Raw genomic sequence first — 6,329 nt, 5'->3', positions numbered from 1 at the left:
ACTGATACACAGCGATGAACTCATTGGCCTTTTATACCCGTGTTGTCGTTACTTCATGGGGAAAAGGAATGTTTAACAAAACAAGAAGTAGATGTACGTATCAGGTGCGTTTCGTCCAAGCAACAAACAAACCACTAGCGCATAAAAATTACCTCTCGCTGGTGTTCCCTGAAGTGAGCCAGCAATTTCTTTGAACTTATTGCGCTTGTTGAGTTGATTTCCATCCGGAGCAGGGTCCTTTCCCGTTTGCGAAGTAAGATAGACTGACGGAATGGTGACCTTGGCCTCGAAAGTGCGTACGCTAGCGAAGGCGCCCTTACACTACTGATGTACCGGGCTGATCGCAGCAGTTACAACGACTTCCTACTTCTTAACATCCGTTAACATCGCTCTCGTTCTTGTGACAAAGACCATTTCCCACAATTCTGCTTCGGAGCTGTAAGAACTGATTACGAACTGCAGGGCTATGGCTTCCCTCGGTGTCAATGCTGATTTTAGATTAACTCAAGTTGGCGTTTTGCACGTGAACAAATAGGGATTCAGACCATCGAAGAATCAAGGACTTGATCATTTGATCATAATTCAGTTCCAAAATGTTGCTCAGCGCTAAAAAAAAAGTCTGAAAAGATGTGAATGAAAAGCCACGGGGCTAGTGGAAAAAATAATATTGCTGCATAAAAAATGTTTACATCGCATTCTCACTAAACACATACACGCACACACACGCTTTTTACACACACACATACACACAAACACACAGGCACACAAGTACGCACGCACACGGCGCTAATGCCTGTGTCGCTTTTATAGCGCATTTATTTTTATACATCTTTGTGATCGCACTTGTGCGTTTGTGCGACGACTGGTTCAGAACTATCACACAAAGCATGATGGTACTGGAAGATCGGATAATAAGCGCGATAATCGCCAACATATTCAATAACTCACAGCATTTTTGTATTTCGCTATAGCCTTATTGACTTTGGTGGGTGCGAAATATTTGCAGAAAGGGCTTGCAGAAATACGGATTTAAAATGCTCCGTTATATACATTGCGACTTTAACAGTTTTTCATGCTGCAATTTCCACAATGGGAAAACATATCGAATACCAATATAAAGGATTTCGCAGACATTACCTTTAAATTATGGGGTTTAAAGTACCGAAAAATAGAGTGATAGAAGAAAGGAAAGGTCGGCACGTATTAACCAGACATGCGTCCGGTTCGCTGCCCTGCGCCGAAGGAGATAGGATGCCATAAGGACGAAAACAAAGAAAAGATAGAAAGTAGCTGCGCGCATGCGTGAACATGTGCATCAAGTGTATATACCGTCCACAGACATGTCGAATTGAGGTTTTGCTGCAACTTATCGCTTTCCGTGACAGCAACGCACACGGCCATGGTTTGAGGATCTTCCCATACGAAAAGCACAGCAAGCAATGGATGCAGGGGGGTCCAGTACTTGTAAGGTACTTTGAGCTGGCGGTGTCTCCAGAGTAGTAAAAACCGTGCGACGAGCATCAACTACAGTGACTGCAGCATGACGATGATCTGCCGATCTTGAAACTGCGCAGTGGGTTATGAGGGTCGCTGTAGCGGAAGGCTCCGGATTAATTTTGACCTGCCGAGATTCTTTAACGTGCGCTCAAAGCACGGTGTGCGAGCGTATTTGGGCTCCGTCCCAATCCGAGTGCGGCCGCCGTGGCCGGAAATCAAATCCGCTACTTCGTGCTCAGCTGGGCAACGCAATAGCCACTGAGCTACCGTGGCGGGTTCACTCTGACGTTAGGTACTTCATTCTTGAAAGTGGTGCATTGTAAGACACAGTGTAATAGCAAGATGTTATACTTCAGTACTGGGTAACTTCAATTTCGTAACTGCAACATGCCCCTTAAAGCTTTTTTTGTTAACATTCGCATTAGCCATTATCCCGTAAATTCTGAACATGCCCGGTGCTTGGAGGCGTTGTCAGTAAAGAGTGTTTTTTTTTTTCCTCAAATTTCTTTTCATTTTTAATAATGTGAGGCTAATAATGGTTGCTCTGACGCCTTGACCGTAGGGGCTTGCAATGATGAATTCCCGTAGTGGATGCTTAGTGAATTTGGCGTTACGCTGCTACGCAAGAGTTTGCGGGATCAAATCCTGGCCGCGGCGGAAGCATTTGATGTGGGCGAAATGCAAGAAGGCCTGTGCTCTGTGCATTGGGTGCACGTAAAAGAACCCCAGCTGGTCTAAATTAACCCAGAGTCCAGCGCTACTGCGTGCGTCATAATCAGGTCGTGATTTTGGCACGTAAAGTACCAGAAATAAATTTTAATTTCATGATGAACTTTAAGCAGCTTATCCTTACATCCCCTCAGCGGACGAACATCCGTATCAGCGGTGGGTGTTTGTCAAATGCGCTCTTGTGCGATGAAATTGGGTAGCAGCAGGCTTTGCTTTTTCATTAAAACTCTCGGTTTCTTGCATCGGTGATTGCGTGAGCACAATCTAGACAAAGCCTCCTATAGTGTAGAATAAGCGGGCTGTCACTGCTCTAAGTGACTCGCGGAGCTAGTAATTTGGCGTTACGCTGCTACGCAAGAGTTTGCGGGATCAAATCCTGGCCGCGGCGGAAGCATTTCGATGTGGGCGAAATGCAAGAAGGCCTGTGCTCTGTGCATTGGGTGCACGTAAAAGAACCCCAGCTGGTCTAAATTAACCCAGAGTCCAGCGCTACTGCGTGCGTCATAATCAGGTCGTGATTTTGGCACGTAAAGTACCAGAAATAAATTTTAATTTCATGATGAACTTTAAGCAGCTTATCCTTACATCCCCTCAGCGGACGAACATCCGTATCAGCGGTGGGTGTTTGTCAAATGCGCTCTTGTGCGATGAAATTGGGTAGCAGCAGGCTTTGCTTTTTCATTAAAACTCTCGGTTTCTTGCATCGGTGATTGCGTGAGCACAATCTAGACAAAGCCTCCTATAGTGTAGAATAAGCGGGCTGTCACTGCTCTAAGTGACTCGCGGAGCTAGTAATTTGGCGTTACGCTGCTACGCAAGAGTTTGCGGGATCAAATCCTGGCCGCGGCGGAAGCATTTCGATGTGGGCGAAATGCAAGGCCTGTGCTCTGTGCATTGGGTGCACGTAAAAGAACCCCAGCTGGTCTAAATTAACCCAGAGTCCAGCGCTACTGCGTGCGTCATAATCAGGTCGTGATTTTGGCACGTAAAGTACCAGAAATAAATTTTAATTTCATGATGAACTTTAAGCAGCTTATCCTTACATCCCCTCAGCGGACGAACATCCGTATCAGCGGTGGGTGTTTGTCAAATGCGCTCTTGTGCGATGAAATTGGGTAGCAGCAGGCTTTGCTTTTTCATTAAAACTCTCGGTTTCTTGCATCGGTGATTGCGTGAGCACAATCTAGACAAAGCCTCCTATAGTGTAGAATAAGCGGGGTGTCACTGCTCTAAGTGACTCGCGGAGCTAGTAATTTCTACTGCAATAGCTTCGATCACCAAAATAAAAGTGAAATGAAGCGAGTTTTATTATCAATTTAAAAAAAGCAAGGACTGGAGACATAATGCTGACTAGCGGGACTGTGCCTAAACTGTTTGTTCGTTGTGCTACAGAAGTATAATGGAAAAGTGAAAAAGGCGGTGTGAATGAAGCCTGCAAAGGAACCTGTGCCCCGACGCGCAGCGTAGAGAGCCGTATGATTACGCACATTATCTTTATTTCATGAAAACACTCAAAACACACACCAATATAAAAAGAAGCAGGCTACCAAATGTATCCTGAAAGCGAAGACATTTGCTAGCCTCACCTGCATTTGGGAGGCTCCAATGAAGAGGGGGAAATGAAGACAACAGAAAGGCGCGGCACAGTATATGGTTACATACAGATCATGGCTCGTATTCACAAAAACTACAGCGCTAGAATTGTTCTAAGAGCAAATTTCAGCCAATCCTGGTGCTGGACATTTTACTTATCAGCGAAGGCGTCCAGCCAGTGGCAAAGAGCACTTACGAACGAAAAGCTTTGTATATTCGGCCCCAGAATTTTCACTGCTTGTAGGTGGCAGCCATCTATGGTCGGGGGCTGCGCGCACATGCGACGACGGTGATTCAGGCGGTTAAGGTGACGACGGTGTCGTCGCCTGTAACGACGACGCCGGCGTGACGATGACTACGACGACAACACGCCTGCTCGCGTAGGACGAGCACCGCGGGGGCCCTTCCCTACGCATCCGCTACATTCTAGTAAACGTAATAAATTGAAATTAAATTAATGATTTTACGAGCCAATGTCACGATCTCATTATGAGGCACCCTCATGAGTAGGGGTCTCCAAGTGAATTTTGACAGCCGGGAGTTCTTTAACGTGCACCTAAATCTAAGTTATATTAAAGCGAAAGCACTGCTGTGGGCCTCCGACTTATGCTACGGTGGTGACATGACAACGACACAGTTGACGACGGTATGGCATTGGCCCTCTTCGGATCTAGCAACGACAAAATATCCATAGAGAGCCTACCAGAATATTTCCATGCACACTGTATAAGCATATGCTGTGGCCTCCGACCTCATCTGTGATGACGACATGACGATAATAACGCCGACGGACGGGATAAAACCCAGGAATAATCCTGATTTTCTAACACCAATCGCTGCAGGTGTTCATTTTCTTTTTTTTTAATTTGTACTTCAGAACTACGAATATAATAAATAACACTGCCCGTGCACATAGATTGAAAGCGATTGAAAGCATTTATACTTAATCTGGTGCTTGCGTAGTTTATGCTTAGGCACAAGCTTTGCGTTTTGGGACTCAGTGGCTAATGCATGCATATATTGTTCTGCAGGGTTTGATATCTGGTCACGACGGCTGCATGCCAAAGGAGCAATAGGAAGAAACAAGAACCGCTTGTGTACAAAGATTCTGGTGCATGGTAAAAAAAAACAGTTCGTTCGTATTGTATTACAGGACCTCAGGTGGACACCCATTCTTTCTGCAAACACTCAGGTGACAGATGAGAATATGTGTGATAATCGTTACTCGAGATGACTGGCTCGTATGCCGTGTTATGGGCAAGTACATTTCACTCCTTCTTTTACTTGTGTTATGCGGTCTTCTTCTCTTCACTCGACCGTGCCCCTTTTCCAGTAGAGCAATATTTAGACTCAACCAAAATCAAGTAGCCCAGCCTATCATTCTTACAAATACGCCAGCTCTTTGCCGACACGCGTTCGACAGACGGCATTTCAAACGTTTAGAGCATGCCGCCTAAGTAAAGCTGTTTTCTGTGCGGTGCGTTTTGTCGGAGGCTAAATATGGCCAAACTCTTTCATCTTTTATTTTTTGCTTTGTTAATGGAAGCACAAAGTGTCCCATTAGTACACTTTAATTCCTCGTTTTTCCAGCAGTACTTACTCGGGTGCTAGTGTCGTCCGCTCACATACGCACTTCAGCGGCGACTATTTCTCAGTCTTTTTGCAAGGCAACTACTTCAAAACACTAGTATTTCATGGGATTGCGTTGATAACGAACCTGGAAAAATGTCTCGACCTCATTGATATATATATATATATATATATATATATATATATATTAATAAGTCGTGCGCGAAATTGCCTCTAGCGTCACAGATTTCTAACCAGAAATAGGAGGAAAGCGTCCAGTGCAACAACAATCGGGCCCTAAAGGTCACATAGCTGCCAACGAAAACAACCTCCTCCTCTGTTGTCTGGACTAGAAGAGCCAAGCGCACGCGCCAATAAAGCATGGGTTCGGGTTAGATGCAAGTAGGGTTGCATCACCTATATTAAGATAAATCAGGTCAATCGCGTTAATAAACCATAAATCTAAATGTATTGCTGTTGACGCCACACCTCAAGGATGTATTTCTGCCAAACTGAATCATAGGGGCCGTTCTTCGTTCCTGGGAGAGGGTTTTGCATCGTAAAATAATCTTTCGTAACCTAAAAGCGTGTTCATTAAAAACGCGAAGCATTGCAAAATTTATTGTGGCTGTGCTGGAACGAACCAGCCACTCCTAACGCATTGAAGTACACTCCAAGCGAAGGCGGGCGCGCTTTTTTCGTGCACCCACAAGGTTGAAGTTCACGCAATAGCCCGATACATTGCGATACGGCTAGAAGTAAAGGATGCGGCTAGTTCTTTTCACGGAAACGTTTGGATACGAACATTTTTTTGCTACTCATCCATGAATTTCGACAGGTAATGTAGCATGGCCTGATGTTAGCCGTTTGGTACTGAAAATTAGGAAACTTTATTCCATTACGCCCGCCCCCCCCCCTCTCTAAACCCAAATACTCTCTCA

The sequence above is a fragment of the Dermacentor silvarum genome, chromosome 1 (genome assembly GCF_013339745.2).
Source record: "Dermacentor silvarum isolate Dsil-2018 chromosome 1, BIME_Dsil_1.4, whole genome shotgun sequence".
NCBI lineage: Eukaryota > Metazoa > Arthropoda > Arachnida > Ixodida > Ixodidae > Dermacentor > Dermacentor silvarum.
The sequence above is the reverse complement of the archived record's forward strand: the minus strand, read 5'-3'. Positions refer to the sequence as shown.